Genomic DNA, 27,232 nt, shown 5'->3' with positions numbered 1-27,232 from the left:
GTGGAAATAATAATTGACACCAGATTGGGTTTCGGCAGTTTTAACTGTGCTTCCTCCTCTGCCACCGTATCAAACCAGACATAGCATTATATTGCTATTTAGCTAAAACAGTGCCACCAGACAAAGAGGCTATGCAGTTAAAGGTATTTTACACAAGTGTGCCAGAACGTTTAAAGGCAGCTCAGGGCTGTTTGATTGAACTTTGGTTCCAGGAGGCTGTTTTAGACAGGCACTTGTTACTCTTTGGCTGCCATTTGTATTTGTTTTTATTAAATTTGTAAAGCGCATTTCGCCAAAGGCGCTGATCAATAAAAGAATCAAGAATAAACAGTACAATCAAGTTGGTACAGGTGAGAAGAAGTTACATCAGCAGTGAAAAAAAAGAGAATTTTAAGGGGCTAAAGACAAAAGAAGTTAGAGTTTGATATTAGTCTGGAAAATACAAAGAGATGAGAAGGAACGAAGTGAAAGAGGAAGAGCATTCCAGTGTTTGGGGGCCAAAAGAGAAAAAGAACGGAAACAAGACGAGGCACAAGGGGGCTTAGGAACAGTCAAGAGAAATAGATTCTGAGATCACAAGGTGCGAGAGGGGACATAGAATGAGAGTAGAGAGGAAAGATAGGGAGGGGCCAGCCATGGGTGCATTTGAAGAGAATTAAAAGTGATTCAAAAGCAAGTAATGAGATTGAAAGTAGGGACCATGTAATAGAGACCAGAGGGGGTAAAGGAAAAAGAAGGCGAACAGAGGAGTTATAAATAGAACGAAGAGGGAAAAGATGACAGGCAGGGAGACCGAGCAATAAAGATGAACATTAGTCGATACAGGAAAAGACAAGGGAAAAGAGAAGAAGTTTAGTGGCATGAAAAGAAAGATAAGCACAATGAATGTTAAACAAAGCATAACGGCATGAATGGGCAATAGAGGAAATATATGGAGAAAAATAGAGGGAAGGATCAAAGATAACACCTGAATTGCATGCTGAAAATGAAAAGGAAAGAGTGGATGGAGGAAAGGAAAGAGAGAGGAGGGATGGATGGAGTGGGAGAAATAGTAGAAGAAGAGAAGAACAGAACCTCAGTTTTTGAGGTATTGAGATGAAGAAAATGAGAAAACATCCATTTCTGGACAGCTAAAATACAGTTTGAAACAATAGAATGCAAGACAGAATCGAAGGAAGAGAGAGAGAAAGATCTTGGTGTCATCAGCGTAAAGGTGAAAGGAGAGATGGAAAGAAGAGATAAGAGCAGGGAGAGGTGCAGTATAGAGGAAAAAGGGAGAGGGATAAGTAGTGAGCCTTGGGGAACACCATAAAGAAGAGGGAGTGAGGAAGAAGAGTGTCCAGCCCAAGTGACAGAGTAAGTCCATTGTGAAAGATAGGGATGGAACCATTTGAGAGCAGACCCCGAAATACCCAAAGGGGAAAGAGAAGAAATAACAAAGGAGTGTTCCATAGTATCAAACGCTGCAGATAGATTGAGAAAAATACGATTAGAAGAAAGCTTAGAGTGATGAGCTGTGAATAAAGAATTAAAAACACAGAGAAGTCCAGTTTGAGTGGAGTGAGATGGGCGGAAAGCAGACTGCAAGGGGCAAGAAGAGAATGAAGAGTTAGGTAACAAGTTACCTGGGTATAGGCTACCTGTTCAAGAATTTTAGAGAGGAAGGGTATAAGAGAAATCGGATGGAAGTTTGCTTGGGAAGACAGATCAAGAGTTTTTTTTAGAATAGGGAGGATAAGCAAGGCCTTACAAGCCACAGAAACGCAAGATTGTAAAAGAGAGGAATTAATAAGAGGGGAAAGATAGGGAAGAAGATGGGGGTATGCTTGGGGGATCAGCGAAGAAGTAAGAGGGTCAGAATGGTAAGTCGTAGAATGAGCACGAGTTAAGAGAGCAGAAGGATCGAGGCCTGTGAGGGCAGAAAACTATGAGAAAGTGTAAGGTAATGGAAGAAGAGAAGGAGAAGAAGAAAGAGAAGGAGAGGGAGTAAAATCAGGACGAAGATTAGCTACTTTAGATGTAAAGTAGTTTGCGAAATCAGAAGAAAAAAGGGACGAGAAAGCAGAAGGATCAGGAGCTTTTGGAGAACGTCTATTTGGGTAGAAGCTGATAAAGACGATGAGGTTGATGAGATAGAGAAAGTGTAAGTTCAGAAAAGTAGGATTTCTTAGCAGTGAGTAAGGCAGAATCAAAAGAAGAATGCAACATTGAGAGTGTAGCAAGGTGGGAAGGAGAGTAAGCATTTCTTCAAAGCTGCTCGGCTTTACGACGCAAGCAACGCAAAGGGAAATCAGACTTGGAGTGAGCCAAGGATGTGAAATGTTGTGAGTAGGGGAGAAGGAATGTAGCCAGAAAGTAGAATCTAGAACAGATTGTACAGAACAGTGTAGAGTAGTAGCAGCTACGTCAGTATAGAGAGGAAACAAGCCAATTTGGAGGAAGGGAAGAGCTTAATGACAAGAGAAAAGAAGGAGAATGAAAGGAAGAAAGATTGCGGTGCATAAAAGTAGTCAGAGGGGGACAAAAGTGAAAAAGAGAGAAGTAAATGTTCAGAGGCATAAAAGGGAAAAAAGACAGAAGAAAGAGGGGGAAAATAAGAGAAAATTACATGAAGGCAGGAGCAAGACTGGTGAAAAGAAGGAGAAGGAAGGAAATGCAGATGATAAGAATCAGCAAGAGAAAGCAGAAGAGGGAATGAAGAACTAGTGGTGGGAAAATTTAAATCCATGAAAAGAAAAAAAGGGGAAGAAGACGGAAGGAGACGAAAATAAAAGAAGATCAAGATGTTCAAGAAAATCAGTGGGTGGACCACGGGGACGGTAAAAAAAAAAGAAAAGAAACAGAAAAAGGATTAGAAAAGGAAGAAACATGGTATTCAAAGGAGGGAAAGCTTGGAAGTTCAGAGCGGGGAGATAGGAGAGTCCAGGAGGAATTCAAGAGAATTCCAGTGCCGCTCCCACACCCAAGGGGTGGGGGATATGGGAAAAAGAAGTAGAGGCAGTATGAAGAAAAGCAGGAGTTACAGAGTTATCAGAGGTGATTCAAGTTTCGGTTAAACAGAGAATGTGAAAATTAGAATGTAGAAAAAGTTTAAGAATAGAATGTGATTTATTACAGATATAACAAATATTACGAAGACCAAAGCGGAATTGTAGAAGGACATCCGGGGAAATGGGAGGGCTGGACAAATTAGGTGCATTACATAGACCATCAGGGGGTAGCACCAGAGAAGTGCGGTTGGTTATCCTAGATGAGATAGGACAAGACATAAAGGCAGAGAGAAGAAAAGAAAGAAGAATAATAGGCAGGTAAATGACTGGAAAGAAGTCAAATTGGAGGTCCAGGATGAGGCCACAAAGTTGGCGGCAGATGGTAATGAGAGAACAGGGCAGATGTCAAGCCAAGGAAAGGCATGAAGTTAGAAAGTCAGAAAAGTGGTAACAAGGAGACAATTGTAGATGGTGGTTCTAATGTCCTAAGCCAGAGTCCAGGCGCAGACAGCAAACATAGTAAGCACACTTTCAGAAAGGTCATAGAAACAACAGGCCACAGCCTGGTATAAGCCACCTCCAAAGAGGCAGGTGAAAAGGCTACTAAAAATTCCACTCCCTGTGTTTGCCATGTTGCCAAATCACATTGTAGTTGCTAGTGTGTCAGTAGACAGGACCCAGTGTGAGGAAATGCCATCTGCCAAGGTTGTAGAAGCCCAGGCGTTTTGTTTCTTTTATTAAATTATAAAATGATGCAGGTAATTCCATCTTTGAAAGGTCAATCTGCTGATAAGATTCCCCTTTCATAAGCTGAATACCAAAAGCAGAGTGTGTACCTGTTCACTGCAGAATCAGTATCCTGATCTACAGCACCTGCTCTATCAGTGGCACGGAGCAGGTTCGGAGGTCATAGGTACCACATTTACAGCTGCAGTGACAGCCAAGTCTCGGCAGCAAAGGGGCTGCATTTAAGACATGCACCCCTGTACCAAACAACATTAATGATTATTTCACCCTCCTGGTTGCAGGCAAATCATTTAATATAAGGCACGCCTGAGGTATGGTCTCGTGGATGGTACTTCTCATAATTATTACAACCACAGCAAATTGATATTACGCATGTGTGAGTCCAGCTCAAGCTGTGAAGGGATTATGTGTATTCTCACCAGAAAGTGTGCACCTTGTCACTGCTAGGAGAAAGGTAGCCGAAGGGTTTGCCTTTCTTTGTTCCTTTGTGAGGGCATGTAACCCATCCCTAGAGAGAAAACCACTCCACAGGAAGCTGGCTGGGGTGCAGGAATCAAAGGGCTCACCCATTCACAAAAGGCTCAGTCTCACACCAGGATGCTACCTATGAAAAGGCCTTTGATTCTATTGAGACCGGAAGGGGTGGGGTTAGTGTAGACAGATGGAGCTCTTGACATCTGGAGAAAGCCTCCACCATCTTATTTCTCCATCTCTATCTTTCCTTCATGTGCTATCCACTTTCTGTACCACTACGCCCCTGGGTGTGATGTCAGAAGGCAAAGCCCACTTGTTTCAAGAGCAGGGATTGGGCCCCTAAAGCCGGCTAGCTTTAGTCCAATCGCATGTGGGGTTTTGTCATAAAACATGGGATCTCCAACACTCTGGAACAAAACAACTGAGAGGGTTTTTTGTACCACCTTTGGAAGAGTTGCACTTTCCAAAGCCCTTAACCACTGAGGTGAAGAAGGAGCAGTCCAAGTTCCGACTCGAACTCCAAGGAACTCTTTAAAATCCTAAGAGAGCTTGAAACTCCAGTCGCCCCCCCAGACACATGCGTGAAAGATAGTAAATGGTGTGCCAACATCCAAGCAGCCTTACTAAATAAAATCTCCACACTACAAGACAAAATCAAAGATAAACAGGACAGCCTGAAGCGCGACAATCACGTTCATTCCCTCACTAAGGCCCCCTTACCAGTCCCTACCAATATCACACCATTCGCATTCTCTCCACTTACCGTGGCAGAGGTAGAAAATATAATTCTCAGAATCAAGCCAACTAACTGCCAAGGTGACCCGTGCCCAGCCCATACTATCAAGGACTCAGCGCATGAGTTGGCCCCATTCATCACAGCCTTCATCAACTCTTCCTTTCAAACAGGTATTGTCCCGGACAATCTGAAGGACGCTTGGGTTATCCCACTGCTTAAAAAACCTTCCCTAGACCCCAACATTCCCACTAACTTCCGACCTATCACCACCGTACCATTTCTGCTCAAGATCCTAGACCGTGCCGCATACTTTCAGATCCAAAATTACTTGGAAACTAATAACTTGCTAGGTCTACGACAATCTGGTTTCCGCCCCAGACACGGGACAGAGACCGCTTTATTAGACCTTAAAACTCAAATCGAGGTTCTAAAGGATCAAGGCAAACTAGCACTGCTACTACTTCTCGACCTCTCAGCCGCATTCGATCTGGTCAACCATCAGATCCTGTGCGAGCACCTCCATTCAGCTGCCAACTTCTCTTCCTCAGCTGCGGCTTGGATCAAATCCTTCCTGAGCAACAGATCCATGAGAGTCTTTGCCCCATCCGCAGCCGCGGACCCCTCCCCGATTCACTGCGGCGTTCCTCAGGGATCTTGTGTGTCACCTACACTTTATAACATTTTCACTAAACCACTCTTTGATGTGCTTGACTATCTGGGTGTCTCCTATACCAACTATGCGGACGACACCCAGATACTCATCCCCATCACTGGTGATTATCTAGGTGACACCAAAGCCCTTAACGACATCTACTTGGCCATCCAAGCCTGGATGGCCCAACATCAGTTGTGCTTGAATGATGACAAGACGGAGCTCCTAATCTTGGGCACTGCACAACGCCTGAGCAGACTAGAACCGTCCTATCAATCATTCAACATAGATGGTAATATCATTCGTGTCTCAAAAGATACCAAAACGTTAGGTTTCTACCTTGATGCCACACTTTCATTAACCCGACAAACTAATGCTGTCAGATCTGCGTCTGCATACACATGCAAACTTATCGCAGCTTGCAGACCATTCCTCACTACGTCTAACAGCGTTACGCTAGCGAGAACCCTTATTATGGCTAAAATTGATTACTGCAGTGCTCTTTATCTTGGCACCAGCCAAGAGAACCTGAACAGACTTCAAACGACACAAAACAACGCCATTCGTGCTGCTCTAAACATTCCCCGACGCCACCACATCACAGAAACCAGAAGTAAGCTAAATTGGCTACCTGTCAAACAGAGAACTTCACTCAAAACACTTGCCCTTACGCACAAATGCCTAGCCAATAAAGCCCCTATCTACCTTGGCAGTCGACTATCGCGCCACTCTACCTCCCGACCTCTAAGAACAGCCCAATCCCACTGTTTAGCGATCCCGAGATTTAAATTGCAAAAAGCAGGGGGCTCAAGTTTCCCCGTCTTAGCTTCCAAGTTATGGAACTCCCTCCCTGTCTCAATTAGAGCGGAAGACTCTTTCAATACCTTCAAAGCCAATACTAGATCTTGGCTCTTCAACCAGCTTTAAGGCCGTCCTCGCGCCTCTTCCCGACCTACCCAACTTGCCGACCACTACTATCACCTATCGGCACTGAAACTACTGTACATATGTATATAAGATCCTCTTGCAAATATATATAATGACTCTTTGCTAGACCTGCATATTGGAACCCATGTTTGTAATGATGCTCTGTTATACCTGCATATCTGTAACCTTGTACAAATTGCGCCCTGATGCCTCCGGGCCTGCGGGTTTGCGCGTTATAAATAAAATACAATACAATACAAGGCAAAGGCGAGCTCTGGCCCCTAACTATTCCCAGGGCACATTGGGGGTGACTTTTTTTGTGGACCAGAACCTGCTACTCCGCACCAGAATCTCACAAGGCTGGGGGAGTAGATACTGAAAGTACTCATCCTGTCCTCAAGCCCCTGAAGAGGCTCTCACAGCATCTGGAGGACCAGATCTTCTAAGGCTTACTGTTCTGCCACTTCAACGCTGGTTGACCTGGCATCGAGCCGGATTTGACTCTGAGGTAACCTCACCAGTGCTGCTTTTTAGCACTACTTGAAACCTTTGTTCTACAGTGACTGGAGCCCACACAATACTGCATTGGGCCCTTGCTGAGCCTGTCATCTGCTAGGCACAAATCAACTGCTCGCCGAACAGCACATCGGAGCAACAGGCTCAACATACGAACCTCTGGAGCATCACTCATTGATCCTTCCGGGCATTTAAAACCTGACTCAACCCCGCCTCGACCTCAAACATTCCCGGTGAGCACACCGACCTGCATTGTCAAACGATGCCTTCAAACTGCACGGAGCTACCGCATTTGAACCTGCTCAAAGTCTGCTTGCTGCTTGCAAACATACCCCATTTATCACAACACTATCAGGACTGACACACACCCATTCTATTACATTCTTCCTCCTGCCTGCATTTCTCATTGCCTGTGTTTGTAGCATTTACTTTCCACTTTCCGATCCCCTTGTCTTATCCATTCTCATTTTCTTTCTTCCAGCAAACTAAGTTCTGGATATCACTGTATGAACAAGCCTCAGTGCTCTGAGACTACTGCAGTGATTTTGCACAATATGAAAGCATATTAACATTAAAATAATTATATGATATGATATTGCATTTATAGCGCGCCTATACACAAGTGTTTCAAGGCGTGGCAAGGCAAGGGAAACAGAGGGAGGACAAAAGACAACGATCTTACTAGGCCTAGAGAAATTGAGATTGTGCAAGTGCTGGCTAGGGGAAATGTGCCTGGGGAGGAGGGAGAGTGCAGTACAAAGGATAAAAACAACAAGTAGTGCTGCCAATCAAGTGGCAAGTGCGAGGGTTAAGTGCAGACAAGAGGCAAGGGGACAGTAGGGTTACAGATACAGACCCAAAGTCCAGGGGTTGCTAGGAGGCAGTGAGGGTGTGCAACTGGGCTGGCAGGGACCTGGGCCCGAATTCCGAGGGTAGCCAGGTGACCAGTGCAGAATCAGACAGGAGATCAGCAGGGGAGAGGAAGAGAGAAGGCAGAAGCAAAGAAGAAGGTCTTGAGGTGCTTCCGGAACCGGAGATGGTTCTCCTCACATTTCAGAGAGGCAGGGAGGCTGTTCCAGAGGGAGCCTCCAGCCGAAGAAAGAGATCTACCCCAACTCGTTGCTTGGAGAAGTGAAGGAGTGAAGAGCTCGAGTAGGAAGATATTTCCGAAGAGAGAGTTGGAGGTACTGTGTTCCCAGGCCTCAGAAGTCCTTGTGGACAGTGCAGAGGGTCTTGAACTTGATCCTTGCAGCCACTGTGAGCCAATAGAGAGATTTCAGGGCTGGAGAGATACGATCCCTGGGCTTGAGGTTTAGGACAAGTCTCACAGTCCTGTTCCGGATGAGTTGCAGAGGGCGGAGAGTAGAGGCAGGCAGATTTAAAAGGAAGCTGTTGCATTAGTCCAGCCTAGAGAGACCAGAGCTCTGCAGACAGTGAGCTTCTGGGGGAAGGTGAGGAAAGGAAGAATACCTCTGAGGAGGAGCAGCTGGTAATTAGACTTCTTAGAGACATCAGAGACATGAGGAGAAAATGAGAGTGTGGAGCCGAAGATGACCCCGAGGTTCTTAGACTCACAGGTGGGAGCAGGAAGAGGGCCAAGGGAGGCCGGCCAGAGAGTGACAGGAAAGGAGGGTGCAAGTGAGCCGATGAGGAGGATCTCCGTCTTGCTGGCATTCAGGCAGAGATCATTGGTGGCACACCACTCCTGGATTGCAGACAGGCAATCCGAGATGAGAGAGGGAGAAGCGCCAGCAGAGGGGAGCCTGAAAATGAGCTGAGTGTCATCCGCATAGCACTGAAAGTTGGATCAGAGAGTGGCAAAGCGGTGGGCGAGAGGTGACGGGTATTGGTTGAAAGCCAGGGGGAAAGGGTAGACCCCTGGGGTACACCACATGTAGAGAGAGAGATAGAGAAGAGGAAGGCCCCAAGCTGGACCTAGGAGGGTCGGTCTGAGAGGAGAGAGGTCAGCCAGGCCAGGGCCTGATCAGTGATAACCAGGTTATCACAGAACCGGTTGATCAGGATGGCATGGATAACTGTCAAAAGCAGATGAGAGATCGAGTAAGATGAGGACAGAGGGGTGATTAGCATGAAGGTTAGAAAGCAGGTCTTCACGGATGTTCAGGAGAGCAGGTTCCATGCTTCTGTCTGCTCTGAAGCCAGACTGATGGTCATGGAGAGAACCAACAGATTCAGTGTAAAGAATAAGCTGGGAGATGGCCATCTTTTACAAGAGTTTACCCAAGAAAGGAGTGATGGAAATTGGGTGATAGTTAGCCAGATAGGAGGGGTCGCCTGAGGGTTTCTTGTGAAGAGGGTGCTCAAGAGAGTGCTTCGGGGGGAAGGGAAGGTTTCAGTGGCGAAAGAGAGATTGCAGAAATCTGCCAAGGCTGGAGCGGGGGTGTCAATCTGGTCCTTGAAGGTTTTGGAAGAACAGAAAAGAACCTGTTTTGACGGGACTTTCATAGATAGGACTTGTCTAGAAACCTTGTCAGGGTTAAACAGAGGAAAGGCAGAGAAGGGAGGAGGAGAGGTGGCTGCAGGGAGGCCAGAGTTAGAGGAGAGAGTATAGGAAGAAAGAGGAGGGGACGAGAGGGTGGACAGGATGTCCTTGGTTTTAGAGATAAAATGAGAGGCCAGGGCTGTGCAGAGGGTCTGGGAGGGGACAGGAGAGGTAGAGACTGCAGCAGGATTAGCCAGCTCCTTGCAGATATTAAAGAGTTTGGCCACGTTTTTAGATGCTGCAGAGACACAGGCTTAGATGTAAGCTCTCTTCTTAGTGAGGACAGAGAGTCGGTATTGCCTTTGGAGCAGACAGCAGCCCAGTTTGTCAGTGGATGCACACAATGCCAGCCATTTCCTCTCTGCCACCCTACACTTGCATTTAAGGGTGACAAGGTCTGAGTCGTACCAGGAGTTGCACTTGGCTTTGGGCTTCAAGCAGATCTTCATGACAGGGGCAAGTACATCAAGAGTATCAGATATAGAAGAGTGGAGCATGGAAAGGGCTGTGTCAGGATGTGAGTCAGCCAGAAGTGGAGGAGGGGGACAGAAAGTGGCGGCAAAAGCCTCAACTGACACACGTTTCATGGGTCGGATGACCGAGAAGGTGGGTGGCAGAGTCTGGGTTGGCTCGGCCTGAGGGGTAGAGAGAGATGAGAGGAGAAGAGATAGTCATCACTCCAGGATAGAGAGGTGGATCAGATGAGGAGATCAGAACATCCAGAGTGTGCCCTGCAGAGTGAGTCGGGCCAGAGGGAAGAATAGAAAGGGAGAGAGAGTCGCAGAGGTCGCGAAAGAGTCCAGAGGAGGGACAGGAAGCATCCAGGTGTATGTTGAAGTCTGCAAGGAGGAGGAGTTGAGTAGTCGAGGCCAGGAGGGAGGAGGAGAGGTTCTCCCACTTGGAGAGGAAGGAGGTGGTCAGAACAGGTGTCTGGTAGATAGTAGCCACAGTGAGAGAATGGCCAGGAGAGAGAGAAAGCCTGCAGACAAGGCATTCTAAAGAGGAGTAGGCCTGCATAGGAATGATAGAGGCAGGAATCCACCACGTGAAGATCTGGGCGGGGAGAGGACCTTGTAGCCATCAGGGAGGAGAGTGTCAAAGCTCATGACCGAGCTGGCCGTGAACCAAGTCTCAGTGAGACCAAGGACATCAAGGTCGAGTTCCTCCAGTAGATGGCAGATGTCAGAGGAGTGTTTGTCTGCTGAGCGAGAGTTGAGAGTGGCAATTTGGAGAAGGTTGCCATCCTTGAAAAACTTCCAGGGAGGGGCACAAATCAGAGGTACTCCCTGCGGAGGTGTAGAAGGAGCTTGAAGTAGGGCAGAAGAGGAAGCAGAGGAGGGAAAGGTAGCCAAGGAGGAGCATGAGGGCGCCAGAAAGGTGGCAGAGGAGAGAGGCAGGAATCCAAAGGAGGGAGAGAAGGGACATCAGGAGAGGAAAGGAAATTGATAAGGCGCAGGAAGTGTCTATCAAAGAGGAGAAGGTTGCCAAGACCAAGACGGTGCCATTCAGGTAAACATTAATAATGACCTTAGAGGAGTGTAAGGGAGCTGGGAGGGCCTCTCACCGGGTGCCACCATTAATGGGAGAGGAAGGAGAAGGAGAGAGCACAGAGACCATATGAAGAGTCCATAGGTCTGGCGAGGAAACGACAAAGAGGATGTCGGTGATGGTATGTCTGGAGGAAGCACTGCAGCGATAGGGAGGCCTGGGTTGGAGTCTAGGATATCCTTTTTGAACTTCTTCCTACAAGACATGGTGAGAAGGGCAGGATAGTCAATAGAGAAGCAGTTAGGGAAGATAGGAGAAACAGAGAGTGTCATAGAGGAGGTGGGGGAAAGAGGAGAGAGGAAGAGGGGTGGAGGTGGGGAGTGGGAAAAGAACAGTAGAGGGGCCGACACATGGGGTGCAAGCAGACGAGATGGAACAACGCTAGTGATTCAGTTGGTGTCCCTATTCCTTACAGCACCAGGATCTTCCATCTATTCTCCCATTGATTATTGTGACACAGTCTAAGTTAACTTTCACTCAATAATCATTTCCAAGCAATATAGATTCCAAATTTGCACTATATGTCTGATGTATAACTTTAGGAGGTCTAAGCACGTTACACCTGACATGGCTAAACTCTGTTGGCATTGAGTGTTGGAGAGACTCTCTTGTGAGATCTTATGTTTTGTTCGTAAATGAAAGCCATGGGATGGTGGAAGTCATCATGGTACAGTCTGTCTGAACACATCGTTTATCAGTCCTCAGAACCGGTCAATGAACGAAAGATGACACAGATTTTGGAATAGGCTCCCAACCTCTCCCAAATACATGTCCTCACATTCTACCATTTAGAAACAAAGTGAACGATCATATATTTTCACCACTGTTTTCAGATATATTTAGGCAGGCGTTCTCGCGTGTTTGGGTACTTTTACCTGTGAATTGGTGCTAAGAGAAGGGCTTAAACGTGATTCAAGATTTGGTCACTCACTCACTCACTCACTCACTCACTCACTCACTCACTCACTCACTCACTCACTCACTCATACCCTGGCTTAGAACTTCTCCCCCTCTGACACAACCCTACAGCCAGGGGCGTTGCTCGGGGGGGCTAAGGGGGCTATAGCCCCTGTTCTTTTGGTTGTAGCCCCGGATAGAATCTCAGGAGCTACAGCCAAAAGACTAGCTACCCCCAGTCCCAACAGTTCCGACATCAACTTAGCCCCGGGTCTTTTCCAGACCTAGCAACTCCCCTGCCTACAGCCCCAGTCTCTTGACTGCGTGTGCCCACTCTACACCATTTGTCGGAGTGTTGAGTTCATGCTTCTGTGCAGTAGCAGTAGCAGTGACACCAAGTCAATTCAATTTGCTTATATCAGGTTAGCAATGCAGCCATAAAACAAAATCGCATACTATATGAACATGAAATGTATTTATTCAAGCATTTAAACAAGTTGCACAAACTGTATTTTCTCTCTTTATCCCTAAATATAAATTGTGAAAGTGTATTTGTATGTTCCAGGCCCATAACAGTTGGTGGGCTGACATTATGGCCCAAGGCCGGCATACCAGTCTGGGGTGTACTGCCAATAGTGACATTTTACCAACCCATCCATTCGCCCTGCACAGGACAGGTTCTGGCAATGTGCTAACAGTATTGGCGATTTTGGGAGATTGCCTATTTTGCGATTGTTGGCTCCAGCCCCACAACAGTTGGTGGGCTGTAATTTTGGCCCGAGGTCGGCATACCAGTCTGGGGTGTACTGGTGATAGTGACATTTTACCAACCCATCCATTCGCCCTGCACAGGACAGGTTCTGGCAATGTGCTAACAGTATTGGCGATTTTGGGAGATTGCCTATTTTGCGATTGTTGGCTCCAGCCCCACAACAGTTGGTGGGCTGTAATTTTGGCCCGAGGTCGGCATACCAGTCTGGGGTGTACTGGTGATAGTGAAATCTGACCAACTACACCCATTCACCCTGCACAGGGCACGGCCCGGCCCCGTGCAATCAGTATAGACAATTTCGGGAGATTGTTGGCTCAGTCCCACAACAGTTGGTGGACTGAAATGTTGGCCTGAGGTCGGCAACCAGTCTGGGGTGTACTGGCGATGGTGAAATCTGACCAACCCCACCCATTCGCCCTGCACAGGGCGGGGTCCGGCACTGTGTTATCAGTGTAGGCGATTTCAGGAGATTGACGATTTTGTGACTTTTCCAAAAATTGGAGGTTAGGATACACAGTCGGCATACCAGTCTGGGATGTACTGCCAATAATGACATTTGACCAACCCCACCCATTTGCCCTTCACAGGGGTGATGTGGGGTCTGGCCTTGTGCTATCAGTATAGGTGATTTTGGGAGATTGCTGATTTTGTGATTTTTCAATAATAGGAAGTTTTGACACAATAGAACATACACAAGACTATAGCAGACCCCAGCGTGCATGTCAGCTACAGACCCGGGCACGCTGGGTGGTACTGCTAGTAAATTATGAAATTAAAAGTGACCCCAACGCCATAAATAGGCAAAAAGTGCACACCACGCTGACAAAGGGTTAGCCTGTACCTCTAGATCGTTTTGGACCACACTGTCTGCAAAGGGGCTGACTAGGAACAAAACATCAACCCCTCCTACCCCCACTGGGTGCTAGGTTTCCACTCGAACAATGGAATGTCTTTATCCACTGCACATAACGTGCACTAAGTTCTACACTCAGGGATACGTGACATCCTTCAACGAATTATTCATTTATGCCAGATCTCTACGACAGTAAGAGGCAACTCCTTACACATGTAAAAAATATAAAAACAACAGCTCTATGTGCACAAAATGCTATGTTTTATACTCACTCAGCTACCACATTCCTGGTGGATTCCTAGTACACACAGGAATAAATGAGAACATGCATATCAATTAATTAATTTATTAATTAATTAATTTTATATAAAATGCTCAATACCAGCGACCAGTGGCTGAGCACAGGACCGGGATGCAAATCTGTGTTGGTCTGCATTGTCTTGCTTACAACACAAATGCGTTGCCCCTGAGTTAGCCTCCCGCCCCAATATATTTCAATATTCATTAATAAGCACACCCCTTGCTGCCCCTCAGGGCAGTAAGAGAACAACAAGTTTGAATAAAAATATTATTTATTACAATATCGCATTTCCTGGAACATTCTCACAGAATGTGACTCTCATAGACATTTCACAATTCACCAATACCAATTCACCAATATATAGCCCCATTTGGAAGCTTCTATTAATCCACAATTGGAAATGAACCATTATAAACCACAAATCACCACGTGATGGTTACCATACCACAAATCTCTACTCTATGGTTTATCACCTAAACAACTGCAATGGTGCAACGCTCTTTCACAATGAATTTCATGACACCGCATTTCAATAAACCAACACATCATGAGACATCCTCTCATATGTCAAGGCACACTATAATCACTTATAAGAATAATAAATCCCTTCTTAAACCTACCTACTCATAGATGGCTAAGGCCAAGTCGTAAATCAAATGCATTTCTAAGATAGGTCATATACATCATTTGGGCATGAATGGAAAAAACATAAATGTCTTTCAGTGGCAGTCATAGCATGCCTATCTGTTTTGCTAAAGCAATTCATAAACCACAATTTAAGAAAAGTTTTCAGGCCCTAAAGGTCTGAATAATTGTAGAACACATGTCTGTGTTTGGGACCCCTTAATGCATATTCTCAGAGCCTGCTACTCTCAATATGAAGCCAATCCCCCTGGTCCATGGGCTGCATGTCAGGCAGCAGGCATGTCCCTCTGCAATCAATGCCAGCCTCGTTCTGCTGATAAGTAGGGATTTGTATAGAGGCCTTTATCATAGGTTTCTAGGGGAGAGCTCAATGCCACTCTGAAATCTACACAAAACTACAAAGTAAATAATGATCTCCTAGCATCTGCTGTGGGTTTCTCCATATTGAAAACAAATGCATAGGGCTCTTGTTTAAATAAACAAAATCTTTCTACTTCTCTGGGATGGTCTTCCCAAATAATGTAGCTTCTTCCTTCGGCACATTGTGATGCGGTCACTCCTATTTACAAAGAGCAATGAACACACACTGTTGTCAACAAATGCACCCGGTCTGTTCATAAAGTAAGCACAAGCATCTTCTCCACACCAAAACATCTTCTTTTGCATTGTCCACAAGGCTTTTAGGGTCTGGCCCACTCTATCTGCAACGCTCTCTTCCTAAATACTCTCCTTCTCGAGCCCTCTGCTTGTCTTCCTCCATCTCTCTGCGGGTGAGCCGTTTCTCCAAACGGAGACTTGGGGGAGACCTTTATCCACTGCAGGTGCCACCCTCTGGAACAGCCTCCCTGACGCTCTCTGTCTTGAACTGGATCTCCTTAAATTTCTGAAACTCCTCAAGACTTTCCTCTTTGCCTCCTTCTCTCTCGCTCTGCTCTGCTAACCACCTCTTTCGGCTCTGTCGCTCTCTCTCCTCTACTTCTGCTCAGTTTCGCTGACTGGCTGCCTGTGTACCTTCAGCACCTCAAAGGTCCCAAGCTTCCTCCCCAGTCTCCTGCACTTGCCCCCGGGCCTTGCACTTGCCACAGCACTAATGCAGTTAGGTTATAACCCATGCAGGGCCATCTTAAGCACTTTTGGGGCCCTGGGCACGGACATCTTTGGGGGCCCCCATCCACCAAACCAAAGGACTGAAGGGATCAAGAAGACTGGTCACGCCCCCAACCCGTCGCGCTCACAACCTATAGGTTGATATGCTGTCTTGCAGCATAATACGCATGTTTACTCCCTTTAAGTCCCCTTACCCTCTTCATTCTTGCTCTAATCAGAATGATAAACAAGTAGCATTTGAAGACCAACATTAGCAGTCTACGAAGAGGTTACTGTTCTAGAACATCCAGGGTAATTTTTTATCAATAATATCCAGGAAGGTATGCAGCCTGTAGTATTAATGCAGGACCGTATGTAAAGGTACATGTAACCCATAATAGACAGAGTACTCACATTAGCTGCCTCACAGAATGCAAAAGTGCTCACGCATGGACAGAGGAGACCAATTGGAAGGAAGGAGAAAGCAACACATACCATAGCATGGATAGTGGATGCAGATTAGAAGCTACCAGGAAGGTGTCTTTATCCAGACAGATTGAGATTAGAAGTGGGATATGGTTTTCAAATAGTGTTGCCATTAGGAATCAAAGGAACAAATGCCTGTGGTGTGCAATATAAATATGCTCACTATTAAAGTGGAAGCAACCCTATAGCCAGTGAAACCATGAATAAGGCTTTTATGAAGATCATACCATGAGACGGCAATCACTCTGAAGGGCTGATAATTTTGAAAGGTTTAGGGACTGGGAATATTGAGAGGTTAGGCAATACAAGATTAAATGAGATGCCCAGGATCACACATTGGTTAAGGGGTGAAGCTGTGATTTGTGCCAACTCTGCAATTTCTGCATTTGAACATTTTCTTTTCCAGTTCTTACCATGAACTAAAACAATCTCATTTTATTAAAAAAAAATATACTTGGAAAGTACACAAATCACATTACCAAACATGACAATTTTTAAACAAAACATTATAGAAGGGTGTTATGCTAAATGGGAATGGTTCTAGCTCCATTCTCACCATCATCAAGGAAAGTATATAAGTACCAGCATACCAATCGATGTGATTTAACACATTTGATCTGGATTTGTCTTTTTTATTTTAAAGTTTTAAATACTTCCCAAACAATGGCTTGTGTCATTTTTATTTATAAACCTGCCTAAAAACCTTTGACTTACCAAAAAGCAAACAGTTTATTGTGTCACACAAGCAGACCTTAACATATGCTTGCCAGAGGCCTGCAACATCTAGTCTGTGCTGTTCTGTCTACCAACCCTTCAAAACAAATGTCAACATAAGAAAGATCAAGTAATGGGCTAAACGATACCAGCAGCATGCAAGAAGGCAAACCTCACAGAAGACAGCACAGTAATGTAAGATATATTAGATGATTTGAGTAGGATCACTGCATCGTCTGCTGGCAAATCCAAGATACAATCATGAATGCTTTCGTTCCATAGTCTTGAATTTGGATACTTATTCACCTCTTGGCCTAACAGTTTATGCCATCGTTGGAGGCAATTGCCTTGGTTTTACAACACCCCATTTGAACAAACCAATTTCTAGACCTTCACCATACGGATGATATGTTCGTTTTTATAGCAACCCCTATCTGGTGCACATACATTGCTGAGAATAGCAGATGTTGTTCTGCAAAACCAAGTACATATGCAGGCAGGTTTATAAACTTCAGACATAGGAAAGGCTCAGCCAGCCTTGCTGGAATGTGGTATTCTAATGTTGCATATGAACACATCTCTGCAATGGGTGCTTCACACACTGAGCTAACCTCTGAACTATTGCGGCACTCAATTTATCAATATGCATTTCACTGTTGCCTATTACACATGATCAACATGACTCCAACAGGAAGGAAAGAATTCTACAGAGTTGTGCCGTAAGGAACACATAAACTATGTATACCACAGTGAACACAGAAAGCAATACATGATGAATTGATCAATGCTGAATGTACTTGTCAAAACAAAACGGCAATGGGTTTAGAGCCTCAGCAGCACCCCATAAAATATCCTGACGTGTGCTATTTAAGGCTGGGGAACAACGTAATCTTACTTCTTCAGATCAGGCAGCCTTGTGGGCCCCCTTCCAAGGTGGGGGCCCTGGGCAAGTGCCCCTTTTGCCCTCCCATAAAAACGTCTCTGAATCCATCAGTGTGGTATCTCTCTGCACTTAACCGATGTTCTGGTGGGACTGGGCGCACTTGGTCCCTACTGCCTCCCCACCCCCAGCACTTCCTGTTCTGTGCACTTGCATGATCTGAATGTACCATGCCTAGTAAGATCGTTTGTCTTGTCTTCCTTATGTCTTTCCCTCCCATGCATGGCTGCGCTTTGAAATACTTGTGTATAAGCGCATAACAAATAAACAATCAATCAATCAATCTGTGCTGCTGTGGCTGGAGATTCTGTTTCAAAGGCCACATTTTCTAATAGCATGCGCAAGTAGCTATTTCGATCTTCTATCTTTTCATAATGGGTATTGCTACACACTACTGACATATAATGTATACACAATAAGCATTTATGTATGTTTCAGGCTATATAGCACCTTACTCCACTAACTTCTACCACTAGCTTCTACGCTATATGTAAATGAATAGCTACGCTAGTTCAGAAAATAATTCACTTTTAAAAGCATTCTCATTCGAGAAGAGTGGCTGCCTGTTTCTATGCATCTAGTACCTTGCTCTAAGGCAGGTTTCATGACTTCTAAGCGCTGCTAACCACTGCAAGCTGAATATGACATCAACTAACTAATCAGGCAACTTACTTGAGACCTCAGCCTCATGTAGTCAAATTCATCACTTATGCTCATATGTTCTATGAGCTCAAAATAAGACTTGAAGGTGCAGATTTTCTACACCTGCCGCTTCATTGTTTGCCCCAGATAGGGTGGTCAGGGCACAATTACATGTCAATACTTAACATATCAATCGTCCAATGGAGCAAATGCAGCGCACTTGACGGTAACACCATTACTTGTCGATAAATTGTTGCAATTACATGAACAGCTCGGCCTGCATCATCACCTTTTTTCTGAGGCCCAGAGTTACTGTCACAAAGTTTTCCAATGTTATGTTATGTTATATTGATTTATACCATGCACCGCTACCACCCACTGGGCATTTTCTGGGCGCTCGTGTGGCTCTGCAAGAGAGGGGATGGGGAGGTTAGTGAGGAAAGGATAGGTTCAGAACCAGGAGGAACTGCGTCTATGAGTGTTGTTTTGCATGTGGCAGTTGGTGCGGGAGGCCCTGTGCATTGTAACCGTATGAGTAAGACTCAGTGCATCGGGTTGTGCTAGTGTTTGTGTTGGTGTTAGTTTGTTGTGCTGTGGTGGGTTGTGTGCCCTGGTTAGATTGTGTCCATCAGGGATCCATAGTTGTGGGTGGCTGTTGCTGTATGACTATCTGATGTCTTGGTGTGTGCTTGTGTTGTTGACGGTTTTATGGACTATGTGGTGGATGGTTCACTCTAGATGTGCTTTCAGAATCTCAGAGATGGGTGGTGTGAACATAGAACTGATTCTTGGTGTGTTTATGTGTAGTGTGGCTAGCCCAAGGTCTAGTGTAGTGGAGTTGGTTATGTTGGCGGAGCAGGAAGGGGAAGTGGGTTAGTAAGTTGGTCTGTTTGTTGGAGACTCTGGTGTGACTTTTTGGTTGCCACGTGATTGTATATATAAAACTGGTGGGGATATTATGCAAAGGGACCAACACTGAAGAGCTGATCTGCATTGTACAAACCCATGTGCCCTATGCAGTGCTATTAATGTGTTTGACCTGATAGCCAAGCGAAGGGGAACAGAATAGCAAATACAGGGGAAAGTGTGTGGGTGTGTGAAGATAAGCTCAAGTGAGTTCTTTTGTGCGTGAGTGGGTGATTTACAAAGAGAGGTCAGCGGGTGATCGAAGAGGGAGGGGGCAAGTTCTAATTGATGTGTGGGGGAGATTATAGGTAGGCTGAAATCTCTCATGAGCACTAGAGGGGCTTTTGTGGGAAAGGGGTCATGGAGGATGTCCAGGTAAGAGAAGAAGAGGTGTATGGTTATTGGCGAATAGCGAGCAAGTGGGAGTTGTTGGGTAGCAGTGAATTGAAAGGAGAGTGGCACGAAGTCGGAGGGGGAATTGGGGCAGAGGGATGAACTTCATTGGCTATTAGTCAAACCCCACAACCTCTTTTAGATTGCCAGGAGGAGTAAACAAAGGTGGAAGAGTCATTGAACAAGGAAGCTGGGGTACAGTTGTGGGGGGAACCAGGTATTAATCAAATTTCAATAGCTGCAGATACCAGATCTTCCCAGATGGCCTCTGCTATGTTGACACCACCTCCTTTTTTTTCGGGTCCTATCTGTATCCCCTTCTGGCATTTCTTATGGCATCCTGGGAGGTTTTCTGGCGAGTGCTCTGTCTTATCCTAGCAAGTTTGGAAAATTGTGACAGTTTTGGCTTTTGTGAAGCCTGGGATCTGTATTTTCAAAGTACTGGCATAATAGTACTACCTGGCATAGGGTCACAAGTGCTGGCAAACAGTGTTTGTACCTGGGCATATTATGGCAGTGCCGTCAAATGCCTATCTAATGCCTAAACAAGAGCCACAAATGTCTTGTTTTTTTTTAATACAGGAATTCAGTATAATGAACTGGGCACACATAGGGCCTCATTACACGGAAGGCGGTAATGGTTAACGGCCACTGTTAATGGCAACGGTGGCCGTTAACCATTACCGCCTTACTACGAGGTCCCTTAGCGGGTTGGTGTTTTAACGCCTGCTTTTTGCAGGCGTTAAAAACCAACCCGCTAAGGGACCTCGGAGCTAATTACGGCACCGCAAAATTGTGGTGCTGTAATTAGCGCCTTCCCCATTCCCATAGAGCCCTATGGGGCAGAAATGGGAATGGGGAAGGGCAATGGCGGAAGGGAGATTTACCGCCCCACCAACCTTGGAATGGGGCGGTAAATCCCCTTTCCGCCAAGGCGGTGCCGGTATTTTACCGGCATGAGCCATGGCGCTAATAGCGCCATGGCTCACCGCCTTCCATGTAATGAGGCCCATAGTGCTTGCAAATTAGGTGGCTAAAGGCAGACCTGGTTAAGGCAGTTGTATTACATCAGGAACTAGTTCAGCTGGTTTATAGCTGCAATTAAGCCATCGTATTTCAGAATGCTGCCCAGAAAGCACAGAGTGAGACTCAAAAACATGTGCCACATTACAGTCTTGGAGGTATTTACTGGCAGTGGTATTCCAAAGGAGTTCCAATGGTGGTTGATACTGCTATAGTTCAGGTGGCGCACTGCCTGAAATATCCATCAATGTATAACTGCACCCAAGAGGTGGATGTAAAAATCATAGCAGGTCCTCTGAAGGTGTTTCCATCTAGTGTCATTCGTCCCTTCACCACATGAGAACTGTATGGGGAGTCCAAAGGGGTACTCATATTTACACCCCTTTGCAGTGTAATAGACAGGGGCCAGCAATGACATTTCACAGGATTATAAAAACATGCATAGTGGCAATATGATTGCAATGCATGCATGTTCGTATAGGATTTATATAGTGAAAACCTAGCTTGGAAGCAACAGAGTGCTGTACATAGGGGTGCCCCCCAGCGTTTTTTAAGTAGGCTGCAGCGTTACAAGAGCATGTTGGGATGGGCAAGTGGAGTGGGCGGGGGAGAAGTCGGGAGAAATGCTGCGATCAGTGATCTGCTCCTGTACATAATCAATTTTTGTCCTCAAGATTAAGATACAAATGGTTAAAAAGAAATGACACGATGCAAGCAGATTTACTGAAATACCATCCGCAGCATTTCAATGGGGGTGATTACGAGTGAGGCGGTAAGGGGTTAACGGCGCCGGTAAAGGTGCCGGAGCCGTCAACCCCTTACCGCCTCATTACAAGTCTGCTCGCGGGAACGCGCTAAGGACGCCTAGTTTTACCAGGTGCCCTTAGCAGGTCCCGTGAGCAGACCACGGTGCTAACAACGGGCCCGTTGTTAGCACCCTCCCCATTCCCATTGAGCCCTGAATGGGGAATTACCGGGCCCTCCAAGGTCCAAGGTCGGACCCGGTACCCGGTAAAGGGGTAGCCATGCCGCTTATAGCGGCATGGTTACCCCTATCTCGTAATGACCCCCAACGGATCTGAATGTGCTACCTCCATAACAATGGTATTCTAGTAATGTGATGAATACCTCTGATTAGCGCTGGTGGTGGCAATAACTACCACTCACCTTTCCCGGCTGTCATGGCCTCCTTTAGCTTTCCTCCAGGACCTGTCCACGAAAAACAGACATACACCAGGTCCCGCAACATGAGATGGCATTGTGTACATTGGTTTTTCGTGGAAATGGTCTAGAAACTGCAATGGGGCTGGGGGGATTGGAATGTTGAATGTTCAATGCCTTGGCTTCTTCATCTAATATCTCATTATTCTGAAAGCCAATGCCCAATAATAATCTCCATCACTAATCTTCGGGCAGTTTTCGGTAGTGTTATTGTCCGGTACTGACAGGAAGGTGAAAAGCACACTTTCCAAAATGTCGGTTATAGAGTTTGAAAAACCATCCAACCTTATTGACAAGGAACATATTATTGTGTCTTCTAAGTCAGTGAGATAAGAGTCTGCAGAGAAAAGCATATTAATTGATATACAGATAATAAGCCCCCCAGAACAGCACTGTGTTCATTTTGAGACTTCACAGATAGAAAGGTTAGTTATGCGACACTCCCATGTTTCCTGGAACATGACAATACAATATCTGGAAACAAATGCTCCCCAGTCCCTCGCCACTAGGTCTGATATTTCACTGTGGTATCAGGCCTCACAGTTTAAAATGGGAGCATTGAGAATGGGTCCAGCTCTGCAACTGCTAATGGGGAAAATGCTATTTCAGGCGGAGTGTAGTGAAGGTGCTAATGCCATCTTTTTAAGAGGTGGAGATGACTTGTGGCATTACAGACTGTTGATGGCTCAGCATACTGCAGTTTCAGGTTGCACTGAAAGTACCTAGGTCACTCCCAAGCTTCTCAACCTCGTCATATCTTTCAAACCCTCTCTCGTCTCCTCTCCCGCTCCAGACCTTTCTGCCACCTCCCCTCTTTCTCCTTCTGACTTTGACAACTTCTTTTCTGAAAAAATTACTTCTCTTCACCAGCAAATGTTATGTTCTCTTTCTTATTCCCCTCCCCCTCCATACATTCCTCTTCAGCGCAAATATCTATTTTTTCTCCTATCACTCCCTCTGATGTTTGTCTCCTCTTAACTAAATCCCACCCTACTGCAGCCCCTTCCGACCCCATCCCAACCCTTCTTATTCCCAAGATCTACCCTCTTACCCTATCTAACCTCCTTCTTCAATACTTGTCTCTCTAGGCCACCTTCCCTTCTGCCTTCAAGCTTGCCACTATTATCCCTATATTGAAGTAGCCTTCTGCTAATCCTCTCCTCGCTTTCAACTTTCGCCCAATCTTACTTTTACCTTTTCTCTCTAAATTACTCGAACGCTTAACATAGTCTCAGCTCTCTACTTTTGCCACTACCCACTCTCTCCTTCCCCCTTTGCAATCTGGCTTCTGTCCCAAACACTCTACAGAGTCCGCTCTTACCTACGTTCTTAACTCTCTCTTTACTCCTCACTATTCTAAGCAATCCTCAATCCTTATCCTCCTTGACCTTTCCGCTGCTTTCGACATTGTCGATCATCCCTTACTTCTCAAAACTCTTTCCTCCCTTGATTTCAAAGGCTCGGTTCTTAACTGGCTCTCCTCTTATCTCTCCCACCGCTCTTTCGCCATTTCTTGGGGCGGAAGAACTTCTTCTACCTTCCCCCTCGATTACGGTGTTCCCCAAGGCTCTGTCCTCGGACCCTTCTTATTTTCTCTTTATACTTCACTCCTCACTCCTATCATCTCCTCCTTCGGGATTTCTCATCATTTCTATGCCGATGACACCCAACTGTTCCTCTCCATTTCTTCCTTCAGCTCTGACATACATCTCAATGTCTCATCCTGTCTTACTGCCATTAAAAATTGGATGTCATCTCACTATCTCTCTCTTAACACTGACAAGACTGAAGTCTTGTTCTTTCCATCTAACACAATTCCTCCTCCTTCACCCCCTCCCTCTATTCATTTTCCCCCTTCTAGTCTTCCTATCTCCAACCATGCGTGTAATCTTGGCATTTATTTTGACTCTTCCCTCTCCTTTACCCATCACATCTCCCTCACCTCTCGGGCATGTCGCTATCATCTCTTTAACATCCGCAAAGTTTGTTCCTCTCTCACCTTCCATGCTACCAAACCTTTAATTTCCTCCCTGATCTTTTCTCGTCTTTTCTATTGTTATTCTCTCTTCTTTGGTCTTCCCGCTTCCCACCTTGCTCCCCTCAAATCCTTTTATCACTCTGACATCCGCACCCTCTGTCTTCTATCTCCTCATGACTCCATTTCCAACTCACTTTCTCAGCTAGGATGGCTTCCTTTCCATTCCCAACCTAAATATCACTTCCTTTGTCTGGTCTTTAAATCTCTTCACAACTTTGCTCCTCCTTACCTTTCCTCTCTTCTCTCATTTTACACCCCCTCTACCTCCCTTCGTTCTGCCGATCTCTCATTACTTTCTGTTTCCCCACCCCCTTGTGCCTGTTCTCGTTTCCGTTCCTTTCAGCCCCTTGCCGCCTTACACTGGAACTCCCTACCTTTTCTCTCCGTTCCTCCTCTTCCTATTCTTCCTTCCGCTCCTCATTGAAATCTCTTCGTTTTCATACCCTTCCTTGATCCCCTTCCCCCTCTTACCCTTCTTTCCCTCTTTCTTCTACCCTTCTCTTTGTTCTTTATCTTCCCCTTCTCTTCTAAATCTCCCTTCTTCCTACTATTCACTTTACTCACTACTCTCTCTCCCCCCTTCTTTCTCCACCCCCTCCTCTGCTCTTCTTTCTCATATTTAAATTGAAAAGGTGGCTCTAATTCTGTTACTGCCACTTTTACTGCATCCTGCCCAATTCATAATGAGCCTCTTAATCGCTACTATGCTCAATGAAAAGGCTCCACATTATGCTTACACCAGAACTGCTGCATAGGTTTAAAGGATATCACACCTCTCAATACTAATTACAAAGGGAGAGTTGTTGTGTCTTTAAGAAACATACTTTTACCCAGTGTGATGAAGTGCCTTCAACAACGCCCAGAGTACCGTGGAGTCAACTGTCCTACTCTCCTGGCCAGGACATGTGATGCATTCCACTGCTGCATGTGCTAGATGAAGGATTGGGAGGGGGGAGACAGGCAGGTGTCAGAGGAAAAGAGCTCAAGTCCCCAGAATGCTGCCCTGCAGACCTGGAAAAGTAACATGTGAAAAGTTGAAATGTATCCCTGTGAGTAACGAGGATGAGATGCAAAGTCACTGCAGAGAAAAGAAGACATGGGAGGTCATTACGACCCAGGCGGTAAGTACACCAACTTTACCACCATGGTGTAAACTATGTTTACACCATGGTGGATGGCGGATTTACCGCCCCATTCCAAGGTGAGTGGGCCGGTAAATCCCCATTTCCCATTTACCCTTCCCCATTCCCATTTTTGCCCCATAGGGCATAATGGGATTGGGGAAGGCGCTAATTACGGCACCGTAAATTACGGTGCCGTAATTAGCACCAAGGCGATTTAGCGCCATGGATTTTAACGCCTGCTAAAAGCAGCCGTTAAAATTGGAATCAGGCGTGAAGGGTTAACGACGGCGTTAACCCTTATCGCCTGGGTCGTAATGACCTCCACGGTCCAGGACGCTGCAGAGAACGACTGAGCATCATAGGTGTGGAGTGGGAGCCCCAGATGCTTCAGTCAGCTTGACTTACCAGAATTTAACACCACAAGCAGTTAGAGCAAGCAGCTGATGAGGTGTGAAGAAGGCAAGCAGCACCCTGGAGAGAGAGAGGCTTATCGACAGCAAATAAGCCACAGAAGGTGAACCACTAAAATGAAACCGGCTTTGGTAAGGGAAGCCCAACACAAACATCAGTGAAGAAACAGACGAATGGAGCGAGAGAAGGCAGGAAGGAGAGAAACAGACAGAGAGAGGGAGAGAAATGAGTGGAAGATGGTGTTAATTGGGATGCCAGCTCTCTAAAGCCAATTATAAGCAGAGAGTAAACGGAACTGCTGCATCAAATGACCTGAAGTCTAAAGTCCCCCGAGCTCCTAATCCTAAGAGATGTTCCTTGTATCTTCAGAGCTTTGTAGATCACTGCTAGTTCTCTAGAGTACACCAATTTGGGGGACTGAGCGGCAGACCAGAGGCTGTAGAACAGAGTTAGCACCCAGAGTTAGTCTCCATCCCATTTGGCTTTTGTCTGTCGTGGTGACCTTGTGTCGCGGTAGATGATCGTTGAGCAGTCACCACAAACAGCTTCTGCCAGTGGGGTTGTCATTGGGAATGGTATCTGTTTTACAACGAATCCAAGAACATTGCGTACCAGGGCCTCCAGTTACAGTCGTGCCCATGGTACCATGAATACGCAGAACTTGTTGCGCTTGAAGCCATTGTGGACGGGACAGACCTGACCAGTCATTGTTTATTGAAATCTGATTCTAGACTTGCGTGCAGGATGAAGAGGAAAGATGATCTTTCATAATAGAGTATCAAATTATGATTTTTGATACGCTTATGAATAATATTCAAAATGTTATTGAAGGCTCAGGGCCTAGTATTATGCAGTAATTCCTTCTTTGTTTCTGGCAGCAGCAAGAAAACATGTTTGAAATTCTTCAGATTTTACCTCTTTACTGGGCTACCCCGCTCATAATCCTGAGCAATATACCTAGGGGAATGGGCATTTTACCCCAGATGCCCCTTTATTTCAGCTTCATCGGTTGCCACATACTCTTTACTTGGTGAGCGATAGCGGACCATCAACAGCACACCCAACAGAACCATTGAAATACTCCTGGGTGATGGTAGACTCCAAAATGTTGGTCCACCTCTTCCCGAGCCGTAACCGAAATTACATAATGCATAAATCAGAGTGGGTGCTGCAAAAATATCTAAAAATAAGCAGTGGGATAATACGTGCCTATGCGCCTTTTATCAAATATCACCTTTCCATTACACAGCTAGCAAAATCACAATGTTATGGTAAGGCACATATACTTCCTGTTATGCGTGTTTGAAGCTGGAACAAAACCACGGCCCATGCATTAGAAATTAGTTTACAATACAATTTACTGAGCACCAACTCATTCGACCAGTCTTCTGATCTGAGGATGTCCACCAAGCAAGCCCCTGTTTACAAACCCTTATAGGCCAGGGCTACACTTACAGAGGAAACCCTGAACACAGATGTATCAATTCCCGCTTGGGTCATAGTCCATCATACCCATCTAGCCAATGTGTGGGGGTTGGGCCCAGTGTATGAGTTTTTTTGCAAGGAGAATAAAAGCTCAAAGAGGAACCCCTGAGGTCCTTAACCCTTTGTTCATGCGTTTAAAGGAATTGTACTACTCATCACGCATGAAAATCAACAAAATCACGACATTATAGAATCCTCTTAT

This window comes from Ambystoma mexicanum, chromosome 6q (assembly GCF_040938575.1).
Source record: "Ambystoma mexicanum isolate Mex_15411 chromosome 6q, UKY_AmexF1_1, whole genome shotgun sequence".
In the NCBI taxonomy this organism is placed as follows: Eukaryota; Metazoa; Chordata; class Amphibia; order Caudata; family Ambystomatidae; genus Ambystoma; species Ambystoma mexicanum.
The sequence above is the reverse complement of the archived record's forward strand: the minus strand, read 5'-3'. Positions refer to the sequence as shown.